This window comes from Palaemon carinicauda, chromosome 7, assembly GCF_036898095.1.
Source record: "Palaemon carinicauda isolate YSFRI2023 chromosome 7, ASM3689809v2, whole genome shotgun sequence".
NCBI lineage: Eukaryota > Metazoa > Arthropoda > Malacostraca > Decapoda > Palaemonidae > Palaemon > Palaemon carinicauda.
The window spans coordinates 88,305,146-88,317,413 of record NC_090731.1 but is presented as its reverse complement, the minus strand read 5'-3'; the positions used below and the strand labels follow the sequence as shown (position 1 = coordinate 88,317,413).

General features: G+C 33.3%; 1 long non-coding RNA gene across 1 annotated transcript in view; it reads left to right on the top strand.

Moving 5' to 3' along the window:
• The window catches only part of LOC137643603 (uncharacterized), a 343,211-nt gene extending 333,034 nt beyond the window's left edge, over positions 1–10,177 (top strand). Inside the window, exon 5 of the long non-coding RNA XR_011045021.1 lies at positions 10,119–10,177. This is a non-coding gene — a long non-coding RNA (uncharacterized lncRNA). The remainder of the gene's footprint in view (positions 1–10,118) is intronic.
• Positions 10,178–12,268: the final 2,091 nt, after the last annotated feature.

Sequence of the window (12,268 nt, the reverse complement as noted above, 5' to 3'; positions counted from 1 at the left end):
GAGTCGCTTCATTTTCGGCCAATATCTTCTCAGCAGTTAATCCATCATATCCAGGATTTTTTTTTTTTTATCTCTTGAGGTTTTAACTGGTAGATTAAAAACACTGAATTCATTTGTGGGCACATCAAAGTCTTCAATCAGCTTCAGGTATATCAATCAAATTATTCCCTTCATATCATATCTCCCATTCATGACCTCACTAAAGTGCCTTTCATCATTTTTAGTTATCATAACAGAGCCATCTCTCTTTTTGATGGCATAAGCTTCTTTTCCCCTAACGAGATTTCATTAATAATTCTATGAGCAATTCTCACACCATAGCCACTCCCTAAATCCAGGTTTCCCAACCCTGGGGTCGCGACCACGCTTTCCCTGGGGTCCCAATAATATAAAACTATAAAAATAAAAATTCAAAATATGGCAGAACTTGCAGTAAAGAAAAAATATATAAACGTATTTGTTGATTTTTATTTATCGACTTATATTTATCTATTCATATATAAATATAAAAATACTAAATTTTAATGGTGGTATCCCTGAGTGCCGTACGCGTTTGATACGTGAACAGCATCACCGTCCACGTCCAACCAGGCAGCCACTCCAGCTGTACTGCCACAGTGGGAAACACTGTCGGCAATTTGTTCGTTTTATATCGGAAGTTGATGCATTTATACCTGTATAGTGATTTCGAATATGCTGCATAGGTTGCACTCAGTCTTTGTTTCTTTAAGATTCTTAATTACTCACGAAAAAGTGGTATGCCGACAATAGAAACTGACTCCTTCCCTTGCTGACGAAGTATTGCACCACAGTATGTCAGTGGATGATAGCCTATCACAGTGTTCATAATTGAGGCTTCTAAAACCGCATGGTAACTCAACCCCCCCCCCCCCACCATATTTAAAGAGAGAGTTGGGTTTTTTGAGGTTATTGTTTTGGCGGTTGTTTATAGATTTGGAGTACTGTATATTGTTAGTTTTTGAGGTTGTTGTTTTGGCGAAATTTGGAGTGCTGTATGTCATTGATTTTTTCGTTTTCTGCTTCGTCTTATTTATTGCGATTTGCAAATATATTACAACTCTTTTCCTTGCTACTCCTTCCTTGACCCCTCCCTTCCTCTCTACACCTCCTCCTCCTCCTCCTGTTCCTTGCACCTTCACTTTCCTTGCTACCTACCCTCTTTCTTTATTCCTCCTTGTCATCTTTCCTTGTCTCCGTTCCCCCTCTTTCCTATTCACTCAACCACCCTTCTCTTTCCTTGTCCCCCTCCTCTTCTGTGGAATGTGACAAAATATTATTCCAGAGGTGGGGTTTTTGATTGATATTAAGCCTTAAAATTTATAATGCTATAATAAAATTTAATGATGTTAACTTTGTCTTTCCAACCTTATAGTACCTCTCTTACAGAAGGATATTTACTGTCCCTTACTTTTACAGCCAGCAACTAGTAATATATGATAATACATGTACAACTAAACTAGTGGGGTCGCGGTCATGGCTTGAGGTGCATGATTGGGGTCACCTGAAAAAAAGATTGGGAACCACTGCCCTAAATTCATAACTTTGTCAGCCTTATCAGCTTCCCTGTCTAAATATTCTCTCCAGTCATTCCTGAGTTTTCTTTTGACCTCACTATCAATACTGGAATACTTAATATACGCAACCTTGTAATTTTTATTATTTCCTAGAAAACTTTCAACAATCATTTTCTGTCTTTGTCTCCTTTTTTTTATAGTATCCCAAGTATCATTGACATACATGGTTCTCTCCTTGTAAAAGCGAGTCCCAAAACTTCACAAAACTTATATATATATATATATATATATATATATATATATATATATATATATATATATATATATATATATATATATATATATATATATATATCATATATTCATATATATATATATATATATATATATATATATATATATATATATATATATATATATATATATATATACACACATATATTCATATATATATATACTGTATGTATTGCCTTGGTTTAAGATTTCCTTATCAATCCCCCTACAACGTGTTTCACTTATAGCCAAGTTATCCAAACTCTATTTCATAAATTCATTCCCCACTTGCTGTAATTTCCCAATCTGATTCATGGTTCTAGCATTTCAATTACTCATTCATAATTTTGCTTTAGTATTTATAAACCAGGAGATTCTTAGCTCCCCGCTACGCTCGGGCCTAGGGGCCATTCGATCATTTTCTCCTTCCATAGACTGACAAAATCCATAGAGGGTTCATTGGCTATATACATCAAAGGATAGTCAGTTCCTTGTTATGCGCAGTGCCTATCGAACTGACTAAGGCACTGGATCCCTTACCTTCCTTAATAATTCCAGTAAGATCATCTGCCACGCATGAGGAGTAGAAGCAGAAAAGAGTGACAAAGGAATCTTGTCTATTACCCTAAACCACGGCCACCCAAGCTCAATCCGTTACCCTGCGATCAGTGATTTCATCAAGATTTAGGGGGGCATTTCCTCCACACCCAAAGTTCTCGTTACTCTACCTAGTTTCTCATCCGCTTGTATACCCGTTAACAAACATGGATTGCTAAAATATACCGTCTAGCACGGTTCAAAGATATACCACACACACACACACACACACACACACACACATATATATATATATATATATATATATATATATATATATATATATATATATATATATATATATATATATATAGTAATTACTTGAATTTCTATACTTGTATTCATATTTAAATCTGTAGAGCGAGATAATACCCATTATACAGATCAAAAATATAGCTTCTAACGTACTGTTTATATTCTTATTGGAAATATAAAGCGAAATAATGTATTCGATATAGGTCAAAGTATAGAGTGGCCTAATATATTTATGTGCGTATTTAACATGCAGATGTACATAGTGTAATTGATGTAGTCAGAGGATAGAGCCACCTTATGTACTAAAGCGGTATTTGATATAAGAAAAAGGATAAAACTGCCAAAGTTACTTTGTATAATATTATTTTAATATAAAGCTCTATAGTGTACTTGATATGAGCCAATTGATAGAGCTACCCAATGACCTTTGTAAATTATTATTTGAAATGTAAAGTGATATAATGTACTTGATATACTTTACTGCCAAAGGATAGAGCTATCAAATGGACTGTGTATGTTCTGTTTGTATTGTAAAGTGACCTAATGAACTCGATACAGGTTGAAGTACAGAACTACTTGACATATTTGTATATACTTATTTAAAATGTAGGCCTAGTGATATAGTTTATGTGATGTAGGGCAGCATATATAGTTACCTTCTGTAATTTACTCGTTGTATTCTTAATTGAAATGTAGGGTGACGTAATGTACTTGATATCAAAATGTTGCTACCTGATGTATTTCAGAAACGAATTTTCTTTAATGTAAAGTGATATAATGTACTATAGCTCTCGAAAGTAATGTAGATTTATGCACGGCTCTGAAGCGATGTTAATGTGTGGTGCGAAAAAGGATTAAATGAACCGAATGACGCATGTTGCTTGATTACATATCGTCTCGGTAAAGTTGATATGGACTGTTATCCAACGAAGACGCTTTTGCCAATAAGCAACCCAACGGCTCCATTCGCCTCCAGACATCCATGATCCATCGATAATCAAGATATTTCTGGAGATGATGCTTTTATGTGACAAGAGAATTGTTGCTACTACTGACTGTGGCATGTAAAGTTTGCTGTTTGCGTCTTTTAGTAAGTAGTTAACACTCTTAAAGGAATGAGATGGTCAAGAGACAGTTATTAGGTTACTCGAATATCTATTATATGTTCAGTGAGTGACCTGCCCATCTCACTCTCTCTCTCTCTCTCTCTCTCTCTCTCTCTCTCTCTCTCTCTCTCTCTCTCTCTCTCTCTCATTAGAATGATGGAAAGATAGAAGTATATGTAGAAATGGAGATTGCATGTGTTCACCTAAACCTTAAATTGTGTACACCCAACAACAAAACCGGTGTCGCTTGGCCAGATCTGACTTGGAGAGATCATGCCCTTCTTGCCCTGAAAGGTGGCCGAATTTAAACAACCGAGACATCGTTAGAATGGTTCGAATGTGAGGAGGAGAGAAATTACCGATATCACGCAAAGAAATACTAGGCTGAATGAAATATATATGAAAAGAGAAACTGTTTTATTCATTTAACACATGTAATCTAATATTTCGGAACTCATTCATCAAGAGATTTTATCATAACTTTATATTTTAATCTTCCTATCCTATCTCTCTATAAAATTTTCTTGAATAATATTGTTGCCTAAGCAGTTCTCTCTCTCTCTCTCTCTCTCTCTCTCTCTCTCTCTCTCTCTCTCTCTCTCTCTATCTCCACATACGATCACATTGTACGTATTATATATAGGTGCTAATAATGTATCGTTTCAAATAACCCCTATTGGGTCATCAATCATTAATAAGTGGCCTTTGTTCAAAATTTCGAAGGTAATGAGGTTTAAAGGTTTAGTTGTTGATTTCAGTTTTTCTTTGATTTCGATCATGAGTCATGTAACTCGGTGTGGTTGGGGTTAGCTTTTGTCACGGCCTACTTGACTCCGGCCCTCTTAGAGAAAATAGTATTATTTGCTATATCAATTATATTAGTTCAAGGTTGTAGATTTAAAATGCATCCTCAGTTAACATAAATTGTATTGTTTCAGAAGTGATTGGTGAAAATAAAATATGTGAAATGACATGCAATGAAAGTGTTCATTGGTGCATTATTAAAGTGATTGTGTGGTATATAGGATATAGGGTATAAATGATTATACTATCAACACATTGTTTACTCAAATTATCTGATTCGGCGTCGATAACCTTAGATGTCAGGAGAACAGAAAACTCCTAATGAATCAATAAATCAATCAAATTATCTGGCTAAGTCGCTCACTTCCAAGCGAACCCGCTTCCCTGTTGACGATTGCTCAATGCTCAAAGGTTCGAGTCTAGCTGGCTTCACCCTCCCAAAGGCAAAAGGAAATATTTCCTTAGCATTGACTCTTCGTATTATTATGATTTTATTTGTCGTTTTATGACCAGATGTCCAACACTTTATAGGTGTTCCCCCGGTAAGCTCTTCAAGAAATCCATTACTCTCGATATCTGTTCAATCAGTCTTTTGCATATTTACTTCGTTATTTATAGTTTTGAAATAATTGTAAACATATAGAAAGCAAACTATATGAAATATATTCATCTTAGTATTTTGTTTTATATTTACTAAAACACTTCCACCAGAAGGGTCTCATCATAACTGTGAGACCTTTAAACCTCGAACATGTGGGGATGGGGGTAGAAGGAAATAAGCAGGTGGGGGTTAAAGATGATGGTGGAGAGGTGGCAATTGGGCGATCTTAATGTATGGCTTGACGAGGTTTGCTTATTGACATTTAAGAAGTGAGGATGATGATGGTAATACCCTTATTGATAACATTTAATATCAATGATTCCAACTCGCAATGAAAACGGGTATATATCGTTCTGAACATCTTTGGAACATGGGATCTTCACCCAAAAGTAATACAATTCAACACAAGCTTGCTAAGTAGGTAGCGGGTTTGTGTGATCCTTGGGCATATCCAAATAAATAAAATATTGGATACAGGTAATATATATATATATATATATATATATATATATATATATATATATATATATATATATATATACATATATATATACATATATATATATATATATATATATATATATATATATATATATATATATATACACAGAGAGAGAGAGAGAGAGAGAGAGAGAGAGAGAGAGAGAGAGAGAGAGAGAGAGAAAGTAAGTCTGTTACAAGGATTCTGGATGTCAAAGACTTTTTAGTCCATCCGCAGAGACTCCATTTTCTCTTTGGTAGAGCAAATTACTTAAAGCATTTAGAGAGTTCTTATGATCTGTCTAACTTATTCTTGAACGAGAGAGAGAGAGAGAGAGAGAGAGAGAGAGAGAGAGAGAGAGAGAGAGAGAGAGAGAGAGAGAGAGAGAGAGAGAGCAGCTGTTAGGGTAATGCAAACAAAGGATATATCATTTTGACGTATATTAATTGGAATAGTCAGTTCCCACAATATTTAAGGATGGTCAATATAAAAATGTAAATAGGAATTCAAATATATCGGTGCGATTATATCTTTCGATAACTATTCTCGAAAACCATGGCATGTCTTAAAAGAATAAGAGATAAGACCTCTCTATCTCTTTCATATATATATATATATATATATATATATATATATATATATATATATATATATATATATATATATATATATATATATATATATATATATATCATTAATCCCCACCCTTCTATGATTGATATCGGTAATTTCCCTCCTCCTCACATTCGAACCATCCTAACCACGGTAGACTGTGATCCTAACGATGTCTTGGTTGTTTAAACATCAGGCTACCTTTCAGGGCAAGAAGGGCATGATGTATCCAAGTTGGGTCTGGCGAGGCGACACCGATTTTGTTGCTGGGTGTACCTTGTGTTAGGAGACCGTTGCGTATCGCTACTGGGGTAGAAAGATAAAAAAGAAGAAAAAAAAAAGATGAGTCACTCTCTCCGTCATGCCAGTTTTAAAATATACAAAAAACTGATGTTACTCTCAAAAATTAAATGGAAGGGCCGTGACTACTACGGCGGTGAAAAGAGTTTCAAAACTCGAAACAACTTCCACGTCTCTCTTTTGCAGTAAAAATGATCGTTCAAAATGCAGAGTGCTTTGCAGTCGTTGAATTGGGATTTGTGAATTATATGCTTTGTGAGAATGTTTCAGTGTGCCATTGTTTTGCAGGGATTTGGTGATTGATTGCTATCGAATCATTGTATTTGATATATTTCTTTGATGTTTCATAGATACGTTACACCCAACAACATATTGTTTGTTTAGCTTATTTGATAGCGGTTGATAGTGACTTTTTGTTTACTTTTATAGTGCTTTCATAGAATTTTATGATATTTTTGTATTTTCATGACTTAGTTGTCGGGAAATGTTTTAAAAGTATCTCCCTCGAATCCTGTGTGTGCGTATTTGAACTATTGTGTGATTTGTAAGATATTCAAATGTCTATTTTGTTTAGCGTTTTTGTTACTTTTGCTCGCTTATGATGTGTCTTGATGATTGATTATACTTTAGATTATCCCTACTCCCATGAGGTCACTGAGATTTAATTCATCCTTAGTATTATGTAACTTTGCTTCGTATTGAGATGAATTATTATTATGAGAGACATCGTTTTTGTGACTCCTAAAATATTCTGAATCAAGTGTTTTATTTTAATTTTGAAGGTAATATCGAGCTGATATAGATTTTATTACAGATGAACAGATATCAGTGCATTTCTAGTGTTGTTAACTCTGTTACGTGCAAGTTTTGTTGCATTGTCAATATATAAAACACAGTAGGCCTAATCTTTTCAAACACTTTTTTTTTGGTTGGTTAATCTTAGACATTATAGAATCCATTTAGCTTTGTTGTGTACTGCCTTGCCTGTGTTGCCTCCTTTTCCTAATGACTGTACAGTACAGTATATTCGAATGCTAACTACTCTGAAAACTTTATACAACAACGCTGATGTTACGTATTGTGAATGTCATCGCTTGATGATTAGTTAGTCATTGATTTTATTGTCGGTTTTTTGTTTCATCCATCTCACAAACACTGCCAATCTCAGCCCTGTTCCCAACCAACTTTATGTAGTTGCTCTCTATAACTGTATATTTGTAAGAGATGTATTTTGTTTTTCTTATATGTGCTTCTTTTGATGTTTTTACACCGCACTACTTTCTTATCTTTGTGTTTCATGCAATTCCATTACTATGACCGCACTTCGCTGATAATGCAAATCATCAGCTTGGACGGTTCCCTTGTACAGTTGCCTTCATTAATTCCGGTACGCTTCATATAGGGAGACGTCTAACAGCTGTATATTGAAGCAGGTAACGCTTATTAGCGAAAGGGAAACTTAGCAGCGTTGCCTGAGAACAAAGAAGCTGAGCTTGTAAACACTTGATCAAAACAATTTTTATTAATCTGACTAAGTGCTGTGCAGGGAAATATTATTTTTTGGTTAATTTCGCAAATGTAATAATAATATACAACTGTCAGAAATCTCCATAGCTTCCCGTAATGCGTACCGGAATTAATGAAGCCAACTGTACATAATGTAACCACCTTTGCACTTCCATACAGAAGACTGAAGACACCCCCTTATAGATTCGAGGTTTCCTGTAAATCTGTCTGTGGTTTTATTTTATTGTCTCCCTCTTGAAAACATTCTATCGCATTCTCTACCATTTGAAACATTAGCTGTCGAGAATTGCGTAGTTCTCCTAAAGTTGAGGTAGAAATAGCGATAGTGTTAGTGCTAAGGATTAGAAATTATTTGACTGAAAAGTGACTGGAAACCAAACACATAATATTATATATACTACGACTGGCAAGTTAATCAATCTCTCGAATTCCAAACTCCTTTATTTGTTTTCACATTAAAACTGTTACATTTTAAAACATTAATATACGAATTCTGAGACTGTTAAATAACTCCCAGACAGCAATATGTAAAACACTGAATATAGTCTCTTAAGCACACCCAAAACCAAACTTGATAATATACTCTCAAGTATTATTAAAACTTATTTAACACTCCCTGTGGTTCTTAACAGGAATCGAGCAGAATCTGGTCTCAAATAATGATGATTATACATACCACTTAGCCACGAAGAAAGATAAAAGTCAATGACAATTCCTCTGTACTTATACAGGTATAAGTACAGAACAATTGCCATTGACTTTCATCTTTCTTCGTGGCCAAGTGGTATGTCAATGCTAATACAAGTTTCCTGGACCAGGGTTCGACTCCCGGCCGTTCAGAAGCTGTTGCCTTTGTGTGATTTCGCCGGGGGCTCTGATCCCGAGGTCGTTAAGAGAATCCAGACATTAATGTATAAAAAATATATGGCTTATTCGAACATGAAAAAAACACGTCTAAATGTACAAAATGTATCATATATATATATATATACTGTATATATATATATATATATATATATATATATATATATATATATATATATATATATATACTGTATATATATATATATATATATATATATATATATATATATATATATATGTATATATGTATATTTATACACACAAACATAATTGGTAATGGAGGTAGTTATAAAGATAGAAATAAAGAGCATATATATATATATATATATATATATATATATATATTATATATATATATATATATATATATATATATATTTATATATATATATATGTATATATATACATATATATATATATATATATATATATATACATATATATACTGTATATATACGTATGTATTTGAAAATGAAGGAAAAAGTCTTGAAGTTGGTAAGGTTAACTGTATGCGAAGTATGTATGTTTTAAAACAAGAATGAATCATAGTATTTTGAGGGGATCTGGTCATGCGGAAAGAATGGACGACATGAAATTAGTGAGAATAGTGTATAAATCTAAAAGTGTTAAGGTGGTAGAGGAGGAAGGCATAGGAAGAGATGGATAGATGTCGGGGAAGATATAATGGATGATGGAAGGACCTAAATATTCGGGAGCTATAAGATGTCTGAAAGATTTAGGTGAAGGGTGTTTTGTGTGAAAAGCCCTTGAGCACGCTGCTAATGAGTTCACTATGTAAGCACATGAAGCGACTGATATAGATGTCTTATTGCACTATGGTTGTAACCCCGAAGTATGTATATATATATATATATATATATATATATATATATATATATATATATATATATATATATGTGCATGTAATGTTTCGCATGTTTTTGTTAATATTGGATTTATTAGCTGTTTATATTCCTTGTACACCTCATTAGCAATAGCCTATATTAAAAATATAAGGATATCATGAATCTTCTAAGGTATTTATAGATCAGAGAACCTGATTGTCATATTTTTTAAACTTAATCTTTGATATAAATCACACTTTTTGTTGTTTATTTCTTTAGTATTAAAAAAAAAGAAAGTTAATTGTTCTTCTTTTTCAGGTTAGTAGCGTCAACTGCTAATGCAATCAGAGGAATAAGAATCCAGAGGAAAGGGTAAGGAGACAGACTAAGCTTTTCTAAATTTACTTGGAATTAGATTACATTTTTGCTAGTTTCTTTGCAAGTGCTATAATTGTCGTAACTTATTTTTAATTTAGTTACCTTCATTGAAGAGATAAATAATGGAAGCATCTACTATGTATTGTATTGCTATCATAATGATACTTTTGACAAGGTCTACGTTCATAAGGAATATATATTTTCACGGTTCAATGCTTAGACGAAAGTTATGTATAATTTATCCCAAAGGGGGAGGTTAAGTGTTGTAGATTATTGAGTTGGACTTCGCATTTTTTTCATGCATGATGTAAACAACAGATTGGACAAAAGACGTATTTGACGCAGTAAAGTAAGTAGTGCTGTTAGGTGGACACTTTTCAATCATCGTTCGAAATCTAAACACAAAAGTGGGCTTTGCTATCTTAATTTACTTAGGAAATGGACGTTTGAATTAGATGCTTCAAGTCACTGTATATACCTCACTTTTAACACGGAATAGATGTGAGAGACTAAAAGAGCGTTAGTTTTTCCATATTGTCATTTCATTTTGCTATACAAATTCAAACGTTTATAGAGGGTTAGATATTTCATTTGTAATGGTATTTTTGGTCATGTTTGGTTACTGTTAGCTGTAAATATGTGTTATTTAAGTAATCGATCTTTTTAAAAAATACTACATTCGTTTATCTCAAAATCTTCTTTAATGGGCATGTTAAAGGATGTAAATTTTTGCACATTTCTCAGCCTTATGCCAAAAGAATATTATCAGCTACGGTATATACTAAAGACTTATTACGCCTTGTTGGTGCACAAACTGGTGCATAAAAGTTATCATCTTCGATCACACTAAGTATGAAATATCTGTAAAGATCTTGTCACTCTTTTGTGATTCATCGTAAAGTCTGTCATTCATTATTCTTGGAAGCACACATTTGTACTTCCTATTGGCAGGAAGGTTAATTTCACACTCCCTTTAACTCCATTATATTTAAGGTATTTGAAACTGCTCGTTGCTTACGTTCGATAAAGGTTTGACCAACCAAATGTATTCTTTTACTTGGTATTCTCTCACATTTTTTAAGAATATTATTTCGATATTCTTGATGAATCAATAACATTTTAGAAGTTTGACTTAAGGCCAGATAAATTAGCATTTCTGCTTAAGATTCCACTCCAGAGTGGTTTATTTTTGTTGTGTGTGATTAAGTTACTTACATTTGTCCCTCTTCTGTTTGTAGTGGTGTCGTGTAGATATTTTTTTAGCCCACCCTTTCTTTTATCAATACCTTCCACCTTATGCAATTTTATTCATATTCGTAGGTTTCCATACTTCACAGATCATGTGTCTTCCAAATATTTATTCTTGAAATTACATTGTCTTATGTGATATTATTAATGCAGATCTGGATTATCTCTGAATGGGATTGAGGAAACTTCGTTCATTTCTAGTATTTCTAATGAATATTTGTCATGGAAAACATTTAGAGATTGTTAATGACCTATGGGCAAATAGTAAGTTTATCCCCTGGACATGAAACTGAAATTAAAAGAAAGATAAGCATGGGATGGAGAACTTATGGTAAACAAAATATTCTGAAGGTGAAATGCCACTCTCTAACAGGAAAAATATTTAATAAGATGTTCCTACCAGTATCAACTTATGTATCATTAAGTTGTAAAAATGGCTATTATTACAAATCAAAGAGCTATGGAAAGAATAATTATGGGACTTACACTAAGAGAGAAAAAGAGCAGCATGGATACAAAAGCAAACTAAAATAGAGGATATACTAACAACGTGTAGGAAAAAGAAATGGACAGGACATATATATAATGAGAATGACAAATAATAGAAGAACATTGAGATTAACAGAATGGGTCCGTAGAGAATGCAAACGAAGCAGGGGAAGAAAGAGATGATAGATTGACGAGTTAAGAAAATGTGCTGGGATAGACTGGAATAAAAAGACCATAAACAGATGCGTCTGAGACTAGTCTTACAGTGGACTAGCAATGTCCAATAATATATATGTATGTATATGATAAATTTTGCACATTTTTACGTGTTTTTCATATTCAAATAAGCCATA